The following is a 25,779-nucleotide window of genomic DNA, read 5'->3' on the forward strand; positions in this document are numbered from 1 at the left end:
GTAGACAAAACTGGCCATGACAACCATAGAACAGAAAGGTGGACCTCTGAGAAAAAGGAGAAACCAGGAATATCACCCCTGATTCCGACTAGGCATAGGGGAAGCAGAGAGAGGTTACCTGGATGAAACTGTTGTTAGCTTGAAGTGTCAGCTAGCATCAAGAGTAGCTGGCAAGGGACCTGTGAAACCACAGGGGTGGGTGCCCTGCTCAGCTGAGTGACCACTAACTTGGCATGAGTTTCCTCTCATGGCTGTTTTTAAGTTTGATCCCTCTTTCAAGCCACCACCCTCTGCTATGTCACGCTTCAGCAGGCAAGGACGGACCTGGAGGTTCTGTGCTGTGCTTTCTGGTTATGAAAAATAGAGGATACAAACATCCTAAATCTCTGATGTTTGTAAAGTAGATTAAGGACCTGGTGCCCTCCAGACTAGTTGGCAAACGTTCTTGCCAGATCCCAGACTGTACCCAGTCTTCCCACATTTCTTCCCCCTTACTTCTTATAAGTTTTACCTATTTCATATTTAAGCTTTGCTGTTTTCCCTGCTCTGATAACCTAGGAAACTCTAATATTCTTCTAATTGATAATATTTCCAGTGCCACCTCTGCGTCCTATACTTGTTGCCTTTGACTATACTGCAAAATAAGCCATCCAGCAAACGGACTATCTGAAACAGTCATCTCATACTTGACTGCATCCTGGACCTGTGGAAGTCCCAGGGCCTGACAATAGTCTCTAGATGAGTCCATCAACTTTTTGAGACCTTGCTCTGTTTTTTCTGCCCTTCTAAGTTGGAGTAAATTTAACTCCGATTTTATTTTCAGACCTTAGTTGTGATAGATAGAACAGACACCTTCAGCCTGAAGTTTATGATCGTGCATCATTAGAGATTCCCACGGAAGCCTTTCGTTTAGTGTGACATTGCCCTTGTGCTGCCAGCCACACCTTTCTTTTCTGCATTCCATCTCCATTGCTCTGAGTAAAAAGCATCACCTTCTTCTTATCGAATGAACAAACACAAGGACGCATGATCCACCACCCTACTCCTTTCCCACATAGTTCTGGAAATCACGTCACCAAGCCTTTCTCTTCTATACCTCTACCTTACACTGCTTAGCTTAGGGGTCTGAGAGTTCGCGGATACCCTCTCCTCTTTCTTCCTTTTTTCTATTAGTTCTTTGAGAGTTTTGAACTTCAAACACTATGTTTTGACCATATTTTTTTTTACCACCTCTTCCCAATTCTACCTTATTTCCCATCCCATCTTATGTCCGTTTTTTTAACCCTTCAAGACAAAATGTTACTGTCCAAATATTCCTGAATTTGTGGTCTTCCCCTGAAACATAGTTGGCTAAACAGAGTCTACACTGTGAGGGAAAAACTCTCTCTTCCTCTCCTAGCAGTTAACAATTGCCGTTTGCCCCATGGCTAGGAATGGGACTGTGTGCCCAGAATCACTCTCCACGTCTGTATTTGGTTTGGCTTGGCCTTGCACAGGTTTCATGCATGCTGTAGAAGCATGGTGAGTTCGTGTGTGTAACTTGTCCTGCTGCATCCAAAAATGTTCCCTTTTAGTCATCCATCACCTCTTTTGGTCCCGTCTTTGGATATGTTACTTGAGCAGTGGAAGGGAATTTGGAGTATCTACATTCTCTTGAGGGCTGAGAATTCTGTACTCTCCTATGTTTTATTCTTTGCACTTTCTCCTTGTGAGTCTCTGTGTTGATACCCTCTATTGCAAACAGAAGTTTCTTGGATAACGGTTCAGCGATTGACGGATGCACAGATATGATATTATGTCATTAAGTTTAGTACTATGTCAGTTTAGCAGGATAATAGTATTTAGGTTCTCCCTTAGGGCCTATAACCTGTGTAGCCAGGGGTTCTTGGTTCAGCACATGTGCTACATATGGATCTTGTCTTGTGGAGTGGGACATAACTCTAGTTAGAAATTGAATGGTTACTCCCATGATGCTCTTGCTACTATTGCATCAGTGGTCGTTTCTTGCCAAACCCTACTCATTGCTGTAGCTAACAGAGTTTGCAGCATGATATGATTGATGAATACTTCTTTCTTCTGGTAGCTTGTATAGCACCTTTAGATACTATATTAAAGCTGTCTTAGAGGGATGAAGCTTCCAGGTCAGTGCCAGCTTGATTTTTACCTCGTGCTCATGAGGCAAGTAGGTGGTATTTTCAACAAGGACAAAACAATTTCCTGTAATGTTTTTAGGGGTGTGGTTTATAGGACATCGTTGACCAACAAGTCCAAAAGAAATAACCCATTCCTGGTACTAGGCTTGTTAAGTGTTACCTTCTAGTGTCCAGAACAGGGCATTGTAATAGGTTTCCAAGTGGGGAAAAAAGGACTGAAGGCCAGCAGAAAGAATTGAAACAGGCACCCTCTGGAGGTAAGAGGTTGGGAAGATTCTCCAGAATGTACCAGAGACTTAGGAGGTGAGGGAACTTGTAGAGCCTACCGTCAGCAGAAAGACAGGGCATCAAGTGAGGAATGGGGTTGCTATCCCACAGACAAAACTCTGACCCATAATTGTCCCTGCCTGAAAGAAATTCAGGGATAGAAATGGAGAAGAGTCTGAAGAAAAGAAGGTCCAGCAACAGGCTCAAAGGGAGATCCAGCTCAAGGGGAGGCCCCAAGGCCTGACGCCATTACTGAGGCTATGGAGCACTCACAAAAAGAGACCTATCAGGACTGCTCTCTGAAAGACCCAACAAGCAGCTCAAAGAGTCAGATGCAGATATTTGCACCCAACCAATGGACAGAAACTGCTTTTCCCTGTGGTTGAACTAGGGAAAAGCTGGAGGAAGCTGAGGAGGAGGGTGACCCTGTAAGAGGACCAGCAGTCTCAATTAACTTGGACCCTGAAATCTCTCAGACACTGGATCACCAACCAGGCAGCATATACCTGCTGAGATGAGGCCTCCAACACATATACAGAAGAAGACTACCTGGGTTCAGTCAGAGAAGATGCACCTAATCCTCAAGAGACTGGAGGCCCCAGGGAGTTTAGAGGTCTGGTGGGGTGGGTGAGGTGGGCATATCCTTGTGGAGACAGAGGATTGGGAAATAAATAAATACGTACATAAAAGGTCTTTAGTGTTATAACTTGTCATAACTCCCTGCTTAATTCCATCCTCTGTTTCCACCTCAGTTTAATTCTTCCTATTCCATTAATACCAATGATTTGTAACTCCCCTATCTTGCAAATTTTTTTGTGGCCCCTTAGCAACTCTGTGAGCATTTCAAATCAAGCAAATATATCTGAAGATTCAAAGTGAGCACCCGCAGATGAGAGAGGTTTGTCTTCTTGGGTCTGGGTCACCTCACTCTGAATGATTGCATCCAAATCTATCCAATTAACTATGAATTTCATAGTTCATAGCTATATAACATTCTATCATGTAAATATACCACACCCTCATTATTTATTTACAAGTTAATGGACATGTAGAGTGTTTTCACTTATTGGTTATTGTGAGTAGAAAAGGAATGAATTATGGATGGATGAGTATTTTATAGTAGAATGTGGAGTTCTTTGGGTATACGCCCAAGAGTAGAGCTGGATCATGTGGTAGGTCTAATTTTTACCTTTTGAGGAACCACAATACTGGTTTCACCACACAATAAAGGTTGCACCAGTTTGATTTCTATCAGCAGTGACTACATACTTCCTTATCCCCACATTCTTGCCAACATTTGTTATCATTTGTGACTTTGACCTCTTCCTTCTGTACTGGCTGGTTTGTGTGTCAACTTGACACAAGCTGGAGTTATCACAGAAAAAGGAGCCTCCCTTGGGGAAATGCCTCCATGAGATCCAGCTGTAAGGCATTTTCTCAATTAGTGATCAAGGTGGGAGGGCCCATTGTGGGTGGTTTCATCCCTGGGCTGGTTGTCTTGGGTTCTATAAGAGAGCAAGCTGAACAAGTCAGGGGATCTAGTAAACAGCAGCCCTCCATGGGCTCTGAATCTCCTACCTCCTACCTCCAAGTTCTTGTCCTGTGTGAGTTCCAGTCTTGACTTCCTTTGGTTGTGTACAGCAATGTGGACATGTAAGCTGAATAAACCCTTCCCTCCCCAACTTGCTTCTTAGTCACAATGTTTTGTGTAGGAAGACAAACTTTAAGACACCTTTGCTATTGGGATAAGAAGGGATCTCGAAGTAGTTTTAGTTTGCATTTCCATGGTAGGTAAGGATGATTTTTTAAAGGTGGTTTTCAATCATTTATAGTTTATTTTTGAGAGCTCAGTGTTAGTTCAAGCAACTAGGTTGCTTGTTTTCCTATAGCTTTTTAGGTCTTTACATATTCTAGATTATAACTTTCTGTCTACTGTTTGCCTGTACAGATTTCTTCCTATTCTCTAGATGAACTCTTAGGGCAATGCGTTCTTTGCTAAACAGAAACCTTTTAGTTTCCTGAAGTCCCATTTATCAGTTGTTAGTATTAATACCTGCACTTTGGGGTGGACAGAACCTTTTACAGAAAGTCCCTTCCTCTTTCTCTAAGCTCAAATATATTACCTATATTTTTCCCTCTATCAGGTTCAAGGTATCAGGTTCTATGTTGATGTCTTTGATCTGTTTGGAACTGAGTTTTGTGCAGCATGAGAGATAGGCGTCGGATTTCATCCATCTCCAAATAGCTACACAGCAAGATCAGAGAGCCATTTGTTGAAGATACTATTTTTTTCCAAAGTATACTGTAGTCTATTTGTCAAAAATCAAGTGACTGTTGGAGTGTGTGAGAATTGTCAGTCCTCAATTCTATGCTACTGATCATGAACCTGTTTTTATGCCAGCACCACACAACTTTCATCACGATAGCTCTGTAGTATCACTTGGAATCTGGGATACTGACTGCTCCATCAGTTTCATTGATGTTGAACATTGTTTTTTTCATCCTGGGTCCTTTGTATTTCCATATGAAATTTAAGATTTTTTTTTCAATTGCTGTGAAGAATTGCATGGGAATTCTGATTGACTCTGTAGACTGTTGCTGGTAGGATGTCCAATTTCACAAGAGTCATTACACTAATCCAAGAGCACAGGACATTTTCACAAGAATAATTATGCGAATCCGAGAGCACAGGGCATGTTCCTTTCTTTGGATATCTATTTCAATTTCATTGTTCAGTGTGTTAAAATTTTTATTTCATAAGTCTTTCACTTTCTTGTTTATACATATTCCATGACGTTACGTTTCAGGCTATTGGGAAAGGTATTGTTCTTGATTTCCTCCTGGGTGCCTTTGCCATTTGTATACAGAAAGGCTACTAATTTTTGTGTGTTAATTTTGAATCCTCCTTGTCTATTGCATTTTTCAGGTGTAGGAGTTTTCTCCTGCAGCATATAGAATCAGGAATTATGTATGGAATTATGTTCCATATTATGTATGGAATCAGATTATCTGAAAGTAATGAAACCTTGACTTTTACCTTTTGTATCTTTTTAAAGTGATTTATTTTTTGAGATTATAATAGAATCACATCATTTCCTCCTTCCTTTCTCCCCCTCCAGAACCTCTCATGTACCTCTCCTTGGTCTTTCTCAAATTCATGGCTTCTTCTTTTATTCATTGTTGTTATATACATATACCGCCCCCTGTCCCTTCTGCCACACACTATTGTTGTTTGGATTTTATGGATATAGCTTCAGAGATTTCTGGGAAACATATTCTCACAGTATGCTCCCTTTTCTTCCAGTTCTCACAATCTTTCTGGCTCCTTCTGTAATGATCTCTGAGCGCAGGTGAGGGAGTTGTATTATAGATGTGCAGTCTAAGGACTATGGGTCTCCCTTTTCCCCAGGGTCATTGGCCGCTGACCCACAAGAACTGGAAACAGAGTAAACAAACAGGATTTAGAATGACCCACGAGTACAACAGAAATAACAGACTTCTCTCTGCAATCAGCTTTGGGGAGACAGATTAACTTTGGGGTGAGTCAATGGTCGTATTGGTTAGAGGAAGGGGTAGAAATTTCCAGGGTGAGCAGAAGTCATTGGTTGAAGGCTAAGACACTGAAATGTACTCTCCATGAGTGCATGGAGAGGCACTCCAGGAATCTCAGGTACTTGCAGATTGGGTATTTATTTGAAGAAAGGAAGCTGAACCCGTAATCTAACTAAGGCTATGTGAGGTAGATGGTATCTACCTCGAGCTCCCAGACAAGGTCAGAGAAGAAGCCCTGCTGGTAAACGGAGTCTGCCATTTTGCATCCAGCTCAGAGCTTTCTGGTAATGTCAGATATCAACCTTAGTAGGGCAACAAAAGACTATATGTATAAGGGTATAAAGTAACATATTTAGAATGTATTTAGGGATTATCATGGTTTAGCAAAGTACTGGTTGTAGATTCTCCTCCAATATTCAGAACTTCACTAGCTCTGTTTGTTCGCTAGGTTTCCAGTACCAAGCATGGCTGCTCTCTTGTTGAGGGAATCTTAAGACCAATTAGGCAGATCTCAGTTACCACCAAGGTTTGAGTACTACATTACTTATTATATCTTCAGGGCTATCATGCCACTCTGGTTGTTGTAGCTCTGAAGTACATGAGGTGTTAAACAATGGGTCCTTACCTTCCACCTCTGGGACCATCCTAGAGCAAGAGGAATATCCTGTAGTATTGGGGATTCTCTCAGGAAATCCTCACCAGTGACCCAAAAGAGAACTTCTCATGCTTAGTGTTGGGGTTTCTGTTTGATGATCGTTAGCTGTTGGAGGTTTCATCCTCAGCCTGTTTGTTTTCTAATAAAAGAAAGAAAGGGTGTGGATTTGGGTGGGTAGATCTAGGTGGAGTTGGGAAAAGAGGAAACATAATCAGAATATATTGCATGAAAAAAGTCTATTTTTTTTCATGAGGAGAAAGACAGTAAACAATGTTTCTTCCTCCATGACTTTTGCTTCAGCTCGGGCATCCAGGCTCCTGCCTTGAGTATCTGCCCTGGAAAGAAGTCTATTTTCAATGAAAAGAACCACCACAACAATAAGAAATTAAGTCTCCATTTAAAGAGCTAGAAATGAACAAATGGCTAAACACAAAAGGCACAAAGATAATTAGAAAGAAAAAATCCACAATTAGTAAATAGATTTAGTAAAAATAAGCCCAAATTAGAAGAAAATTGTTAATTACAACAGACTTGAAAGCAATATATATATGAAAATTAGAAAAATATAAAACTCTATACATTCTATACTTTATTTTGATTATGATCCTGGCTTTTGATGGCTGAGCCATCTCTCTAACTCTACTTTAATATTTAAAAAGACTTGGAGCTCCATAGGAAACAAATGCTTTTACAAAAATGTAATTTGTCAAACTTAACTTGCATTATACATATAAAATTTAAGCACATATAAAACTGATAATAAACCTTGTTAGAATCATTCTGGTGATTTATTATAGTGATTAAAACTGATAGCCTCTCTTACTAGTACCAACAAAGTTGATGAAAAAATTTTAATCTCTATCCAAGAGCTAGAAAGAATAAATGGCTGAACACAAAGAGCTCAAAGATAATTAGAATTAGAACTTCAATTAGTTAAATAATAATAATAAGTAGTAAGTCAAAAACCAGGGTCCTTTTAATCATACTCAAATACTGTATACTTCAACCCTGACATGTTAGGCAAGATATGCTTCCAGTGCAAGAGTCACATGACTGTTAGAGAATAACTAACTACTTGGAAAGAATATAATAGAATATGTATTGTATGAAAGTCTCAAAATCTAAAAACATCAAAAGAGGAGATAATTCAACCTTCAGAGCCCAGACAGCTCTACATCAGAGACATAGTTTTGAGAATGGAAAAAAATCAAGAAAACGTTTATATGCTCATGAAGAAAACACAATCTACATATTTAAATGTGATTAAAGTATACTATAACAAAATTTTAACCTAACATAGTATGTATTCTTGAATAAAATAGGAGGGGAAGAGGGAGGAAGTAGTAGGAGTATAAGACTACAAGAATAAAATAGTGCGGGTAGAGGGGATATGGGGAGAGACAGCTAAATTTAAGGATGATTTGAGGCATAGTTTAGAAACATAATACAGTAGAAGCTTCCTAAAACATATCCATACATGAGGGTGATCTAACTGAAATTACCAAATAACGGGGGAGCCATAGTGCCAACTAAATATTTCCCATCACCAAAAGAAGCTTCAAGCACTGGCAATGAGGTACATATAATTGAGTTGCTAGTCAACGGGGTCCCATGGGAACCCCGAAACAACCCAAGCTATTACCAAGACTCTGGAATGCTATCTACACACTAATGGCAAGGAAGGCCTTATCACTGAAGGCAACATCTACAAAAGTCATTGCACATGAAGAAGTGGAGCTGTCGCCTACATAGAGCCATCACTCCTATGTTGCAGTCTTTGGCACTGAAAGTTCCTCTGCATACTGCCAAAGGGAGAATATCAATGTCAGCCTAGCCACAAACCCTTGGATTGACCATGGTGTCCTGCCTGCTGGATGCTCGTGCAATAGTGGCACAAAGCTTGTGGGAGTCACCAACCAATATCCAATTTGACTTAAGGGTCACTCCATGAAATGGGACCCAATCCTGGCACTGCTTGTGTCAAAAAGCTAAGATTTAGATGATCCAGAGACCTAGAGTAAAACCAAATCTTACAGTTCTAAAAAACAAACATAGCAACAAAAGGACTCCTTGATATTATACTATACTCAGATCAGTGCCTTGCTCAGCCACCATCAGAGAAGCTTCCTCCTGCAGCAGATGGGAACAAACAAAGAGACCAGTAGTCAGACATTATGCAGATTAATAGACCTTGGAACACTTACCCTTAAACTGAATGTCTCCATCAAATCCATCCCTTCAAAAGTCATGGAATCCCTCAGGAGAAGAGGCATAAAGAGGTGCAAGAGTCAATAGAGATGAAGGACACCAAGAAAACAAGGCTCACTAAATAAACACACCCAAAGCTCATATGGATTCACAGAGACTGTGGCAGCATGCACAGGGTCTATCCCAGGTCCTTTGGGTATATATCATGTTTCCAGTTTAGTGTTTTTCCAGAATTCCTGAGTATGCAAATGAGTATGTCTCTGGATCTGCATCTATTTCTTGTACCTTTCTTGGGCTCATTTCATTCTGTTTTGTCTAATTCTAATGTGTTAGTTTTTGTTTATCTTATTATATTGTATTTTATTATTATTCCATTAGAAGCCTGTTTGTTTTCTAATGAGAGACAGAGAGGGAGTGGATCCAGATGGGAGGAGAGGAGGGGAGGAACTAGGAAGAGTAGAAGGGGAAACTGTGATCAGGATGTATTATGTGAGAAAAAAATCATTTTCAATAAAAGGGGGTAAAAGAAAAAAGGAAAATTTTTTTTACCTTCCAATAAATCTTTACCCTATTTTCTCTCCCCCTTCAAAAAATTAAAAATCTGATATTGCGTTGTTATTGAATAAAATATTAGTAAATAAAAATGAATGTTTTAATACATTGATTTCATGTTTCTTTTGTCTTACTTGGTTCAGTAATTATTAGGAATAAATCCACAAGCACACCCTATATTAATAATTTTAGTAAAAGAATCACATGATTCTATAAATGTTATGAAGGGACTTGATAAATTCCTTATAAATTTCTAATTCAATCTATAAGATCCAAATTGAATAGATCCTTTTCTAGGGTGTTTGACAAGTCACCTCCCTATTTGTTATTGGTCACAAGGGGCTCAGAGGTCTAAAAAATGCAAGCTATTGCCACTGCCTTTTACTATCCAAAAATAACTAAATAGTTATTGCTAAATGTACTACTCCCTTTGTTTATAAAACAGGGAACTCAGTCTCAAACTAACAGGAAATTTCCTCCCTGATAGCTAGGTTCCGTAGTGCTAGAAGGGGTTGTGAAGACTGAAGGGGGAGAAAAGACATTCACAGATTAATCCAGCATTGACACCTGCATCCTTCAGTCTGACCTGTCAAGATGTGTCTTCTGGTATAATAGTGGCATGACTCTTTCAGGGTAACTAATCACTTTCTGATTGGATTTGAAGCCTGCTCCACAAGAAGGAATTTTAGGGCTGGTACTGAAATTCTGGCCAAACCCCCACAACTGTGGAGGTCATAGGACCTAGTATAGAACATGCTGTTGTTAATTTACTACATGGTCATGATGTCAAGTTGCCTTTTAAGTATTTGTATTTATAGCCATAGATATGCATTGCTCTTAATCTTGTTTGGGGAGGTTTCTTGTTGCATTGGTCAACAGTCAATGAAGACATCAGTAACTGGTCAAAATCCTGAGAATAAGAGATTGGGGCCTCAGCCCTAATGGAGACATCTACATTCACCAAAGCTCGAGAAGCCTTGTAGAAGAGGTGGAAGGATAATGTAAGAGTCAGAGGATATAGAGGCATACTGTGAAGTGCTGTCTTCTGTACATAATCCAACATAATCATAATGACATCATGATCTCATAGCATCTCTGGATACCTAAATAAAACCTACACAGGAACAAGGAAGCCAAAAAAAAAAGCCCAGCATAGATGGTGTTGATGATCTCCAGGCCTTGCCACATACTGAGCATATATCGGCAGCAGATGGTTGTTAAGGGAGGGAGCATTGTTCTTTTGGAGGATGTGACTACTAATAAGTTTTCCATGCTCTAGAGTATGGCCCCAAAGTAATGACCATATGGTCAGCATAAATTGGGCATAGATGGTTATTTAAAAATTAAAATAATAATAGTAAATAAATAAAGAGAAGAAAAAACAAAGGCAGAAGACATGAGGTTGTGAGGGAAGTACATTCCTAGAATCAGAAGAGAGGAAATAGATATATGGTCATATTTTATTGTACACATGTACAAAATTCTCAAAAATAAACTTTTTAATTTAAAACATTAATCAAATTGTGGTAATTTTCTACATTATTTGGGTGTGGAATTAATTTGTTAAACTCAGTTACTTGATATATCCTAGAAATAGCCAATAGGAAGATATAATTAAAAGTAGATCCAGCTGTTTTTTAAAAAAAACACTAAAACCAAAAATATAGATTTGGCCAATGAAGCAATGGCATCATTCTAAACTTATACAAAGTATAAATATTAAAAAACAAATGCCCAAGGGATATATAGATAAAGATATGATCAAAACCTTTCTTAGACTGCACTGCATCTGACCTCTTCACCCAGCCAGGTTTCTGACTTCTTTCTCCAGGGTCTAACCCTGTAAGTCCCCTTGACCTCTCTTCAACCTACCAGGTCTGGCCTGGGTCCCACATTCAGTGCCACAGGATAGTGTAGCTTTCCCTACAGGCCCCACATCTGGTCTCTAGGCTTCTGCTCTGACCCTCCCTTCATATTCTCCAACCTACAAGACCTTCCCATGCCACATCCAATCTTTCTACCCAGCCAGATCTACACCCACACTCAAAACTTGTGGGAGGCACATGCTGTACTCTAGTACAGTCCTTTCTGTCTGTCTGACTTCATTCCACCCAAGACATTTCCAAACTTCAGCAATGACTCGCTTGCATATCTTCTTTGCACACCATAAATGCTCTGTCTAAATAAGAATTAGGGCTAAGAACAAAGTTCACACACCCACATCTCTTTGCAAAAAATACAGTATAAACAAGCCATTTTCTCATTTCTTAAACATACCAGAAACCTCTGAAACCCTATAGAAATGTTTGCCAATGAGTCTTACATAGATGAACCCCAGGGTATATAATTAAAAGAATACTCATGGCTCATATCCCTGGCCCAAGAGGAAACTGTATACGGCCTCTGGGTTCCCGTAGAGGAGGGCCCAGGAGCAGCAGGTCCTCTGCGTCTGAGACACTGCTGGAACCTGAAGGGACCGACCAGATAAACAGTTCTCTGCACCCAAATCCCGTGGGAGGGAGAGCTAAACCTTCAGAGAGGCAGACACGCCTGGGAAACCAGAAGAGACTGCACTCTGCCCACATCTCTGACGCCAGAGGAAAACACCAAACGCCATCTGGAACCCTGGTGCACGGAAGCTCCCGGAAAGGGTGGCACAGATCTTACTGGTTTCGGCCACCTCGGAGAGCTCATAGGCAACACCCCACGAGCAAACTTGAGCCTCGGGACCACAGGTAAGACCAACTTTTCTGCTGCAAGTGACCTGCCTGGTGAACTCAAGACACAGGCCCACAGGAACAGCTGAAGACCTGTAGATAGGAAAAACTACACGCCTGAAAGCAGAACACTCTGTCCCCATAACTGGCTGAAAGAAAACAGGAAAACAGGTCTACAGCACTCCTGACACACAGGCTTATAGGACAGTCTAGCCACTGTCAGAAATAGCAGAACAAAGTAACACTAGAGATAATCTGATGGTGAAGGCAAGTGCAGGAACCCAAGCAACAGAAACCAAGACTACATGGCATCATCAGAGCCCAATTCTCCCACCAAAGCAAACAGGGAATATCCAAACACACCAGAAAAGCAAGATCTAGTTTCAAAATCATATTTGATCATGATGCTGGAGGACTTCAAGAAAGACATGAAGAACTCCCTTAGAGAACAAGTAGAAGCCTACAGAGAGGAATCACAAAAATCCCTGAAAGAATTCCAGGAAAGCATAAATAAACAAGTAGAAGCCCATAGAGAGGAGTCACCAAAATCCCTGAAAGAATTCCAGGAAAACACAATCAAACAGTTGAAGGAATTAAAAATGGAAATAGAAGCAATCAAGAAAGAACACATGGAAACAACCCTGGATATAGAAAACCAAAAGAAGAGACAAGGATCTGTAGATACGAGCTTCACCAACAGAATACCAGAGATGGAAGAGAGAATCTCAGGAGCAGAAGATTCCATAGAAATCATCGACTCAACTGTCAAAGATAATGTAAAGAGGAAAAAGCTACTGGTCCAAAACATACAGGAAATCCAGGACTCAATGAGAAGATCAAGCCTAAGGATAATAGGTATAGAAGAGAGTGAAGACTCCCAGCTCAAAGGACCAGTAAATATCTTCAACAAAATCATAGAAGAAAACTTCCCTAACCTAAAGAAAGAGATACCCATAAGCATACAAGAAGCCTACAGAACTCCAAATAGATTGGACCAGAAAAGAAACACCTCCCGTCACATAATTGTCAAAACACCAAACGCACAAAATAAAGAAAGAATATTAAAAGCAGTAAGGGAAAAAGGTCAAGTAACATATAAAGGCAGACCTATCAGAATCACACCAGACTTTTCGCCAGAAACTATGAAGGCCAGAAGATCCTGGACAGATGTCATACAGACCCTAAGAGAACACAAATGCCAGCCCAGGTTACTGTATCCTGCAAAACTCTCAATTAACATAGATGGAGAAACCAAGATATTCCATGACAAAACCAAATTTACACAATATCTTTCTACAAATCCAGCACTACAAAGGATAATAAATGGTAAAGGCCAGCATAAGGAGGCAAGCTATACCCTAGAAGAAGCAAGAAACTAATCGTCTTGGCAACAAAACAAAGAGAAGAAAAGCACACAAACATAACCTCGTATCCAAATATGAATATAACAGGAAGCAATAATCACTATTCCTTAATATCTCTCAACATCAATGGCCTCAACTCCCCAATAAAAAGACATAGATTAACAAACTGGATACGCAACAAGGACCCTGCATTCTGCTGCCTACAGGAAACACACCTCAGAGACAAAGACAGACACTACCTCAGAGTGAAAGGCTGGAAAACAACTTTCCAAGCAAATGGTTGGAAGAAGCAAGCTGGAGTAGCCATTCTAATATCAAATAAAATCAATTTTCAACTAAAATCCATCAAAAAAGATAAGGAAGGACACTTCATATTCAATCAAAGGAAAAATCCACCAAGATGAACTCTCAATCCTAAATATCTATGCCCCAAATACAAGGGCACCTACATACGTAAAAGAAACCTTACTAAAGCTCAAAACACACATTGGACCTCACACAATAATAGTAGGAGATTTCAACACCCCACTCTCATCAATGGACAGAACATGCAAACAGAAATTAAACAGAGACATAGACAGACTAAGAAAAGTCATGAGCAAATGGACTTAACGGATATTTATAGAACATTCTATCCTAAAGCAAAAGGATATACCTTCTTCTCAGCTCATCATGGTACTTTCTCCAAAATTGACCATATAATTGGTCAAAAAATGGGCCTCAACAGGTACAGAAAGATAGAAATAATCCCATGCATGCTATCAGACCACCACGGCCTAAAGCTGGTCTTCAATAACAATAAGGGAAGGATGCTCACATATACGTGGAAATTGAACAATGCTCTACTCAATGATAACCTGGTCAAGGAAGAAATAAAGAAAGAAATTAAAGACTTTTTTAGAACTTAATGAAAATGAAGGTACAACATACCCAAACTTATGGGATACAATGAAAGCTGTGCTAAGAGGAAAACTCATAGCTCTGAGTGCCTGCAGAAAGAAACAGGAAAGAGCATATGTCACCAGCTTGACAGCACACCTAAAAGCTCTATAACAAACAGAAGCAAATACACCTAGGAGGAGTAGAAGGCAGGAAATAATCAAACTCAGAGCTGAAATCAACCAAGTAGAAACAAAAAGGACCATAGAAAGAATCAAGAGAACCAAAAGTTGGTTCTTTGAGAAAATCAACAAGATAGATAAACCCTTAGCCAGACTAATGAGAGGACACAGAGAGTTGTCCAAATTAAAAAGGGAGACATAACTACAGATTCAGACGAAATACAAAAAAATCATCAGATCTTACTATAAAAGCCTATATTCAACAAAACTTGAAAATCTGCAGAAAATGGACAATTTCCTAGACAGATACCAGGTACCGAAGTTAAATCAGGAACAGATAAACCAGTTAAACAACCCCATAACTCCTAAGGAAATAGAAGCAGTCATTAAAGGTCTCCCAACCAAAAAGAGCCCAGGTCCAGACGGGTTTAGTGCAGAATTCTATCAAACCTTCATAGAAGACCTCATACCAATATTATCCAAAATATTCCACAAAATTGAAACAGATGGATCACTCCCGAATTCCTTCTATGAAGCCACAATTACTCTTATACCTAAACCACACAAAGACACAACAAAGAAAGAGAACTTCGGACCAATTTCCCTTATGAATATCGACGCAAAAATACTCAATAAAATTCTGGCAAACAGAATCCAAGAGCACATCAAAACAATCATTCACCATGATCAAGTAGGCTTCATCCCAGGCATGCAGGGATGGTTTAATATACGGAAAACCATCAACGTGATCCATTATATAAACAAACTGAAAGAACAAAACCACATGCTCATTTCATTAGATGCTGAGAAAGCATTTGACAAAATTCAACACCCCTTCATGATAAAAGTCCTGGAAAGAATAGGAATTCAAGGCCCAAACCTAAACATAGTAAAAGCCATATACAGCAAACCTGTTGCTAACATTAAACTAAATGGAGAGAAACTTGAAGCAATCCCACTAAAATCAGGGACTAGACAAGGCTGACCACTCTCTCCCTACTTATTCAATATAGTCTTGAACTTCTAGCCAGAGCAATCAGACAACAAAAGGAGGTCAAGGGGATACAGATCAGAAAAGAAGAAGTCAAAATATCACTATTTGCAGATGATATGATAGTATATTTAAGTGATCCCAAAAGTTCCACCAGAGAACTACTAAAGCTGATAAACAACTTCAGCAAAGTGGCTGGGTATAAAATTTACTCAAATAAATCAGTAGCCTTCCTCTACACAAAAGAGAAACAAGCCGAGAAAGAAATTAGGGAAACGACACCCTTCATAATAGACCCAAATAATATAAAGTACCTCGGTGTGACTTTAACCAAGCAAGTAAAAGATCTGTACAATAAAAACTTCAAGACTCTGAAGAAAGAAATTGAAGAAGACCTCAGATGATGGAAAGATCTCCCATGCTCATGGATTGGCAGGATTAATATAGTAAAAATGGCCATTTTACCAAAAGCAATCTACAGATTCAATGCAATCCCCATCAAAATATCAATCCAATTCTTCAAAGAATTAAATAGAACAATTTGCAAATTCATCTGGAATAACAAAAAACCCAGGATGGCTAAAACTATCCTCAACAATAAAAGGACATCAGGGGGAATCACTATCCCTGAACTCAAGCAGTATTACAGAGCAATAGTGATAAAAACTGCATGGTATTGGTACAGAGACAGACAGATAGACCAATGGAACAGAATTGAAGACCCAGAAATGAACCCACACACCTATGGTCACTTGATTTTTGACAAAGGAGCCAAAACCATCCAATGGAAAAAAGATAGCATTTTCAGCAAATGGTGCTGGTTCAACTGGAGGTCAACATGTAGAAGAATGCAGATTGATCCATGCTTATCACCCTGTACAAAGCTTAAGTCCAAGTGGATCAAGGACCTCCACATCAAACCAGATACACTCAAACTAATAGAAGAAAAACTAGGGAAGCATCTGGAACACATGGGCACTGGAAAAAATTTCCTGAACAAAATACCAATGGCTTATGCTCTAAGATCAAGAATCGACAAATGGGATCTCATAAAACTGCAAAGCTTCTGTAAGGCAAAGGACACTGTGGTTAGGACAAATCGGCAACCAACAGATTGGGAAAAGATCTTTACCAATCCTACAACAGATAGAGGCCTTATATCCAAAATATACAAAGAACTCAAGAAGTTAGACCGCAGGGAGACAAATAACCCTAGTAAAAAATGGGGTTCAGAGCTAAACAAAGAATTCACAGCTGAGGAATGCCGAATGGCTGAGAAACACCTAAAGAAATGTTCAACATCTTTAGTCATAAGGGAAATGCAAATCAAAACAACCCTGAGATTTCACCTCTCACCAGTGAGAATGGCTAAGATCAAAAACTCAGGTGACAGCAAATGCTGGCGAGGATGCGGAGAAAGAGGAACACTCCTCCATTGTTGGTGGGATTGCAGACTGGTACAACCATTCTGGAAATCAGTCTGGAGGTTCCTCAGAAAATTGGACATTGAACTGCCTGAGGATCCAGCTATACCTCTCTTGGGCATATACCCACAAGATGCCCCAACATATAAAAAAGACACATGCTCCACTATGTTCATCGCAGCCTTATTTATAATAGCCAGAAGCTGGAAAGAACCCAGATGCCCTTCAACAGAGGAATGGATACAGAAAATGTGGTACATCTACACAATGGAATATTACTCAGCTATCAAAAACAATGACTTTATGAAATTCGTAGGCAAATGGTTGGAACTGGAAAATATCATCCTGAGTGAGGTAACCCAATCACAGAAAAACACACATGGTATGCACTCATTGATAAGTGGCTATTAGCCCAAAATACTTGAATTACCCTAGATGCCTAGAACAAATGAAACTCAAGACGGATGATCAAAATGTGAATGCTTCACTCCTTCTTTAAAAGGGGAACAAGAATACCCTTGGCAGGGAATAGAAAGGCAAAGATTAAAACAGAGACTGAAGGAACACCCATTCAGAGCCTGCCCCACATGTGGCCCATACATATGCAGCCATCCAATTAGACAAGATGGATGAAGCAAAGAAGTGCAGGCAGACAGGAGCCGGATGTAGATCGCTCCTGAGAGACACAGCCAGAATACAGCAAATACAGAGGCGAATGCCAGCAGCAAACTACTGAACTGAGAACGGGACCCCCATTGAAGGAATCAGAGAAAGAACTGGAAGAGCTTGAAGGGGCTCGAGACCCCATAAGAACAACAATGCCAAGCAACCAGAGCTTCCAGGGACTAAGCCACTACCTAAAGACTATACATGGACTGACCCTGGGCTCCAACCTCATAGATAGCAATGAATATCCTAGTAAGAGCACCAGTGGAAGGGGAAGCCCTGGGTCCTGCCAAGACTGAACCCCCAGTGAACTAGATTGTTGGGGGGAGGGCGGCAATGGGGGGAGGATGGGGAGGGGAACACCCATAAGGAAGGGGAGGGGGAGGGGGATGTTTGCCTGGAAACCAGGAAAGGGAATAACACTCGAAATATAAATAAGAAATACTCAAGTTAATAAAAAAAAAGAATACTCATAAACTTCATCAAAGAATTCAAGGAGTTTAAAGACACAAAGAAACAGCTCAATGAAATTAAGGAGAAGGAACTTAAGGACAGTAAATACCTGAGTGATTCCCAAGAAAACAGAAGCATAAGGCTGTTGGAAAGGACAAAGTCAATTTAGGACTTGAGAACACAATTCTATAAAGAGATAGAAAGAATGAAAAGAAGTCAAACTGAAATGAAGATCGAATTGAAACATCCAATAACAATTAAAAAATATCAAATGAAAACCTTACAAGTAGCATTAATCAACAGAAGATAGAATACTAGGATTTGAAGATAAAGTAGAAGATCTAGACCAAATGATACATTAAAGATACATGAATTCTACTAGACTTTCAAAGACAGACAGGCAAGCCTTCTTGAACCATTTAAAAATTAGAAACATAAGGTGCACACAAAGTTTCCTCCCATGAAGCCAGTATCACTCTAATAGCAAAGCCAGATAAAGACACAACAAAAACAAAACCATAGGCCAATATCCTTGATGAAAGATGTTCAATAGCACTTGATAGATGTACATCAAAAGAATTATACACCATAAGCAAGTTGATTTTATCCCCAAAATGCAGCAATGGTTCAACATGTGAAAGTCAATAAAGGTAATAACGTAAGTAGACCTTTTAAAAACAAAATAAAGTATAATGAGATAAAAAAATCATAACATTGTACTTAATCAAGGCAAACCAACAGAAGGAAAAGAACCCCAAGAGAAGGTATAAGAAACAGAGACCTGCTCATTCACACATTCAGGGGTCCCATAAAAATACTAAACTGAAAGCTATAATATATAAGCAAAGGACCTGACACAGACCCGTGTAGGCCCTGTACATGCTGCTTCAGCCTCTAGGGGTTCATATGAACTTTGCTCTGTTGATTTAGAGGCCCTCATTCTTTCTATCCCCATTCCCTCTGGCTCCCACACCCCTCCCACCTCCTTTTCTGTGGAGTTTCCTGAGCTCGGAGGGGAGGAGTTTGATGGAGACATCCCATTTAGTGTGTTCTGAGTTCTCTTTCTCTTGCTCTTAATCTCTGTCCCCCCCACCTCTCCGGGGTGTGTGTGTGTGTGTGTGTGTGTGTGTGTGTGTGTGTGTGTGTGTGTGTGTTTGTGTATGGGTTTGTGTGATGTTGGGCTATGAGACTCTGTATTTCTTCCCATCTGATGCAGGAGGAAACCTCTGATGATGGCTGAATAAGGCACCCATCTATAAATATAGCAGAATATCGTTAGGAATAATTTTACTGTTATTGTTTTCTTTTAGACCAGTAGTATTTGGATTTGCTCTAAGTCTCTGGGATGTCTAGTGGCCCTGGTTCTTGGTCACACAAGAGGTGTTGGGTATGAGTTCCATCTCATGGAGTGGGCCTTAAGACAGATCAGACATTGGTTGGCTACTCCCACATGTTCTGTGCCACTGTTGCCCTCTCATGCTTTTAGGCAAGATGGATTGTAGATCAGAGGTTTTGTGGCTGGCTTATTGTTTATGTTTCTCTTTTTGTAACTAAAGAAGAATACCTTTTCACATAATATTGAAAATGGCTTTGAGATACATAAAAAAAATGTTATCTTTATTTATAATTAGAAAACCTCAAATGAAGTCTTCACTCCTCTACCTTATCTAAAGAAATTAGAAATTCTTGATACTAAATTCTTTCGCAAGGATTGTGGGGATTCTTGGTGCAGTTTAGGAGGTGTGTACAGCCTTCCTGGAGCATTTCTTAGGGATGCCCTTATGTGGCTAAAATCCTATCACCATTTTTAGCTCACTGTCTCTGCTTCATGCTTGCATTTGGAGACGTGAGCTCTCAGCTTTTGTTCGTGCAGTTTTACCTACAGCTGCCACGTTGGACCTCTTTTCCCCCTGGAACCAAATACCCAAATAAGATGCTTTAGCTATGGTATTTTACTCCAGCCACAGAAAATAAACACATCTATTAGACGTGTGTCTATCTGTGTTTTCTTCAAAACTCCCTGCATAACATTATGCCTACAAACTCTAAGATAGATAAACTATTTTTTATACAAATATCAGTATTTCAATTTGCAAGCTGCTGTCATTCAGGGTCCCCCCCCTTCCCCACCCCCTTTGACTGGCTTGCCATTGAGGAATATTCAGTTGAGTCCACTTTAGTTTCCAAAGCCATCTTCCCTAACAATGGCCTGTATTTTTCCGTCACAATGCAAGTGACCTTGTGCTACCTACCATTCCTGCTGTTAAAGACTAGCTTCTAGGCAAGTCATTTGATTCCCTGCCAAGCAGGTACATGGCTCTTGTGTTACCTGCTGTGGAGACCCTCTGTTTCCAGATTTTCCTTTGTCATCTTGTGAGAGAAAGAGGAGGCCAACTGCATGAGTGTTTGCTTGGAATTAGAATACTTAAAAGAATCCTACCCAGAATCTGTCTGTAATCTAGATTTCTTCCTCTGTTTTCTGCTCTGAATTTAAGCATATTACCTATCCACCCACTCTGTCATTACTTTCATGGTATTTCTCCCCCTCAGATATTACAGGAAACACAATTTAGACATGGTGCCAACTCAAGTAGGGGATTTTTATTATGCTAAAATCCCTTAGGGGCAAATGACCAGAGGCAGCTAGCTGTTTATATCAGAGTACAATCAGAAATAATAATCTCTTATGAAAAGAATCCCACACATGAACAAGTTGATCCAATCTATTTCCACCCTTCATCATCTGTCCTGGACTGACATTTATATATCAGTGCATGCTCATGTTAAGAAAAGGGTCATTAACAAAGGAAGGGAAAAATCGTTCAGACTTCATTTAGGATCCTGGAAACCCCTATGAATGAACAAGGCAGTGACTACTGTGGCTTAGACCACTATTACAGAAACATTTCAACAAAAGTTAAGATGAGGAGCAATAAGTTTTTAATAAGGTACAAGAAATACAACAAAGGCCTACTAAAGATCCTTCTTGTCTATTGGAAATGTGTCAGGCTTCTCTGAGATACACAGACTCAGACCACAAAGACGCAGGTGCAATTGGCAATGGAGAACAGGCTCATTGATTGTTCTTTAGGACCTCCATGCTATTCATTTTATTTAAACACCAAACTGAGAGAAAAGACACCTATCATCACCTTAGTTATGGAAGCGTCAGAAAAACTCAAAGACAGATTGAGTTTCCCCAGTTGCTTAAATATCAGTTAAGAATATGATTTTAACACACAGTTTTCTGTAGGCACTAGGGTATCGATAACTCCTTCTTTGACTGGGCCTATTTTATAAATTAAATGACCAGCTAAAAGTAATTCCTCTCCCTACAATTAGAAATGCAACTTATTCTACAATATTCTCTGAAGCTACAGATGCCCCTCTAGGAAATAAAACGAGGCATTTCATAGCTGCTTCCTCCCGACAAAGGAGGAGGTGGGAAGACTGTGAGAGGCAGAGCAACAGGAAGTTTGCTGTGGGATTTCATCTAGACGTGTCAGAGAAGCTACACCATGAAGTTTCCTCAGCACAGATACCTAAACAAGACCAGAAAAAAAAAGACCAGTCCAATAGATAATGCTGACATTGAAAAGAGAAATCTCATGGGACCTCAACCCTAGACAAAGAATTGCAGGCAGAGAGAGTGGGAAAAAATAGTCTTCCTTAGGAAGAGCTCCCAAATTGATCATCCAATACCAAGTGGTTGGCACTGAAAATTATATGCATACAAGTAACATTTTAGGTGAAGGGACACTAGCCCAGTCGAGCATGTGGCTGTGGTAGTTGCCCTTCTCCTTCATTACCTCTAATGACTAAAAATCATTAGGTTTCATTCCTAAAATTAGCCCCTACGGTCTACTCTCTTATTTGGCCACTACTTCCTCCTGAGTTTGGCTAGCAAGGTCCAGGTATCAAAGTATTGAAGCCCAGTAATCAAAAGCCTACTTTGGCTCACCTGATTAACATGCCCAATTAAAAGTAAAATACCTCATCCTAACACAGGGTTCCCCCTTTATCTTTATAAACTATCATTTGCCTATGGGCCACATCTGTCCCCTCTCTATTCAGAGGCAGTCCTTTGTCCCACTCTGGGACAAATATCCCCTCCTCTTGCTCCTCCCCGTCCTTTCACTTTCTCTCTATTCTCTCTTTGTCTTTGTCTCTTATCCCTGCCTTTTGTCCCTTTGAGGCAAATAAATCTCGTTGGTGCTGAGGTCTTGGTCTTGTTGTGTCTTCAGCCAACATTGAGTTCCCTCAGTAGGGACTGAAAAAGTTGTGTTTATATATTTAGAAGTGTGTTTGTGTATGTAATAATTTTTTTAAAAAAATAGCAGCTATCAACTTGAGAGAGAACAGGTGGTGCATGGGAAGATTGGGGGAGGAGAAATGGAAAATTATGCAATATTTTTTAAAAAAGCAGAGACTGACAAATTGAATTAAAAATTAAGATTCATGTTTTGTGGCCTCTAAGAAAAAACACTTTACCATCAATGATAGTTACCATTATTTTAACATAACATACAGGAAAAGGTATTCCAGACAAATAAGCTATTCTAATATCTGACAAAATAGATCACAAGCCAAAGCTAATTAGGAGAGATGGTGACGAACATTCATACTTACCAAAATAAAAATTCATTGAGATGATATTCTAATTCTAAACACTTATCCACCAAACAAACAAGTACCCTATTTCATAAAATAAATCTTATTAGGTCTTAAACCAGAGATTGACTCAAACACAATGATAGTGGACGTCTATATAAAATCTAAACAGAAACACTGGAGATAAATAACATCATAATCCAATGGATGTGGCAGACATCAACAGAACATCCCATCCAAACTCTAAAGAATTTACTTTCTTCTCAGCAGTTCATGAAACTTTCTCCAAATTACCACATACTGGGATGCACTGCAAACCTCAAGAAATTTAGGAAATTTTAAATCACATCCCAAACGCAAAACTAATACCAACTGATACCAACCGACAGTAGAATGGACAGACAGTACATGAACGAACTTATGAGAGTTAAATGATACGTTACTGAATGAAAGTTGGTTCAAGGGAAAACTCAAGAAAGAAATGTAAAAGTTTGTTGAATTTAATGAATATGAAAATAAAACATACCAGAATCTATAGGTTATAATGAAGGCAGTCCTAAGAAGAATGTTCTTAGCACTACATGCCTATATTAAAAGAAAAACACTGGGGAGAATCCATGTTAATACCTAGTGTTGTGCTTCAGGGTCTTGGACAAGCATGGAAGATACCACCAAAGAAAGAGTAGGGAAGAGGAGATACTAGAAGTTAGGGCTGAGCCTGGCATGAAGGCGTGAACCTTTGATCCCAGCACACAGGAGACGCAGGTGAATCTTTCTGAATCTGAGGCCAGCCTAGTCTACACAGTGAGTTCCAAGACAGCCAGAGCGGTTGAGAGAGACTCTGTCTAAAAAAATAAAACCAAACCAAACCAACCAAACAAACAAACAGAATCCTTGGGGCTAGCTAAAATTAATGAGATAGATAAAAAAAATAAGCAATAAATTCTTTGTTGATTCTTTGAGTAGATTAACAAGATTGACAAACATTTAGTCAAACTACCTAAAAGATAATTGAGAAGACCAAAATTAATAAAATCAGAGATGAAAAGGGAAAAATTGTTACAGATACTTATTCAGTGAACCCTAAGAACATAATTATTGTCAATAATGTATTTTATTTTCAGAGACAAACCAGAATTCTTCCAATCCTTTAGAGCACGAGTTCCATTTTATAATATCATAAACATACTTTTATGTTTATACAAATATTTTTATGAAGATCTCTCAAATACTCTACAAATTCAGTACTCATGACTAACTTAAAAATTTACAATACTAAAAAATACCTGACAGATAACTTCCAATGAACAGCATTAAAATAAATGTGCAGATTTTATTAAATTAATTATTTAGTATATAATAATTACTTATGTGGTTACTTCCCTTAACCTAACATGATAAATTATAGTAGAACTTTCTAAGATTAACTATCCTTTCATTTAAAAATAATGCCTAGTTATCCACTCTCTACTATTTTCCAATATCTTGCTAAATTGTATTGATTTAACTATAGCATTTCTCAGGTTTTTAATATAAAATATCATCAGTGGAATTATTTCTTGGCAGAGGCCTGAGTGACTGTTTTGAATGGAATCCACTGAGTCTTTGCCTATTCTCAAAGCCAGAGCCTCGTCAAGTGTGAGGAACTACTCTTGCCACAAACACCATGTTGCTTGTAAGGCCAGGAGGAGGGGCTGAGGGGAAGAGGGAGGATTATAGGGAGAGAGGAGAGAAGAGGCAAGGTGAGGCCAATCCTGGGGGAAAAAATTATACCCGCCAGAATGAGCAAGAATTGAAGCTAATAAGAAATTTGTCAAATTCGACAAATTGAAGTTTAATAGTTTAAGAGTTATAGTTACTGTGCGGAAATGTGGACACACTTCTAAGATTTGGAAGATGTGTGCCTGAACTGGGCCAGATGCACTGACAGCTTTTTGCCATGGACTGAGTAGAAGGAGTCTGCAATCTTGTATCTCTTTCTTGGCTTTGCTAAACATGTTAAAATATGACCATGCTGGAGTTCCAATGGGTGGACGTTACCGGTGTAACGCTCGGTGAACTTGATGATTTCATGGTCAGAGGGAATGGGGCTATGCCACAGTCAGGAACAGGTGTCAGTATAGAAAGAGTTGGTCCAGCCTTCGCAATTAAATTTGCTTAAACACACAGGATGGCCAGCAGTGGCTATTGTTTGCTGTCACAGTCACCTTGGCTTTGGTTGGTGGCCGTCTGGTTTGGACATCAACACTCAGCAGAGCTTTCAAGCCTTGCCAGAGAGAATGTGGCAGTGGTTGTGAATCCCATTCCGCATGTAAAAGGAAAAGTTATTATTGGATGTCTTCATGGTTGATCAATGCCAATATGATGGTCTTAGGAGATGAACCAAAACAAACGACTTCAAACCCGGGTCACTTAAGCAGTCTTGACAGGATTAAACAAGTTATTATGCCATCATTGTTAATTACTGGAAAAGGAAACTGAAATAGAAGATGCTGTTAAATTTGCATAAAAATAGTTAGATGGAAAGATTGACCTTTCAGGATTATGAACATGGCAAATAGCCTAGAATTCTAATAAGGGGAAGATCAGGTAACACCCGAAGAGCTGACAACAGAGAATGTTAGCATAAGTAGATGCCAAAAGTCCTTTGGAAAAACATGGATACACCTATGCCTTTAAATGTCCGGAGTTTTGCAGTGATGTCGCACTCTGTTATATTTAAATGAAGCAATACAGAAAGCCAGGTGTGAGACTTTCAGAGTAAATTGCTCAGTTATTCCTAATCCCCAAAAATCAAGGGGTTCCTGAAGGAGTAGTGTTTGCAGTACTGGGGCACCTTTAGTCTCAGTTGTGAAATTACATCTCTTTCTTTGAGAAAAGTCGTACAAGAATATGCCAAAGTAAGAAAAGTTTGTTAAGATCCCATTTAGTATTTGAAAAAACAAATCAGTTGCACAAATACATGGTGATTGTTGCTTAAAAAAATACATTGACAATCAAAAAATATCATTGGTGCCTAGTGTACATGTTGTGCATAGTACAGTGCATATATTAGAAATTAATAGATTTGAAATACTTTTCATGAATCAAAACATATAACTGCCA

General features: G+C 39.4%; 1 protein-coding gene, 1 long non-coding RNA gene and 1 pseudogene across 4 annotated transcripts in view; 1 reads left to right on the forward strand and 2 right to left on the reverse strand.

Annotated features, from left to right (window-relative positions):
• Nucleotides 1-25,779, reverse strand: part of Spink13 (serine peptidase inhibitor Kazal type 13) — a 141,547-nt gene that overhangs the window by 6,281 nt on the left and 109,487 nt on the right. The window contains exon 1 of one of the 3 annotated variants that reach the window (XM_087593530.1): nucleotides 119-297. The exons of 1 other annotated variant lie outside the window; for it this stretch is intronic. The gene's annotated coding sequence lies outside the window, so the exon portion shown is untranslated. Of the gene's footprint in view, nucleotides 1-118; nucleotides 298-25,779 lie in introns of those variants that run through there. One more of the 3 variants, XM_087593531.1, reaches the window with a different exon arrangement.
• Nucleotides 5,491-20,471, reverse strand: LOC147999836 (uncharacterized). Its single transcript, XR_015643134.1, has 3 exons — nucleotides 20,393-20,471; nucleotides 6,598-6,766; nucleotides 5,491-5,855 (listed from the first exon to the last, which is right to left on the reverse strand). It is a non-coding gene; the product is annotated as an uncharacterized LOC147999836 (long non-coding RNA).
• Nucleotides 21,063-25,235, forward strand: Psmd14-ps1 (proteasome 26S subunit, non-ATPase 14, pseudogene 1; annotated as a pseudogene).

This window comes from Rattus norvegicus, chromosome 18 (genome assembly GCF_021556685.1).
Source record: "Rattus norvegicus strain SHRSP/BbbUtx chromosome 18, alternate assembly SHRSP_T2T, whole genome shotgun sequence".
Lineage (NCBI taxonomy): Eukaryota > Metazoa > Chordata > Mammalia > Rodentia > Muridae > Rattus > Rattus norvegicus.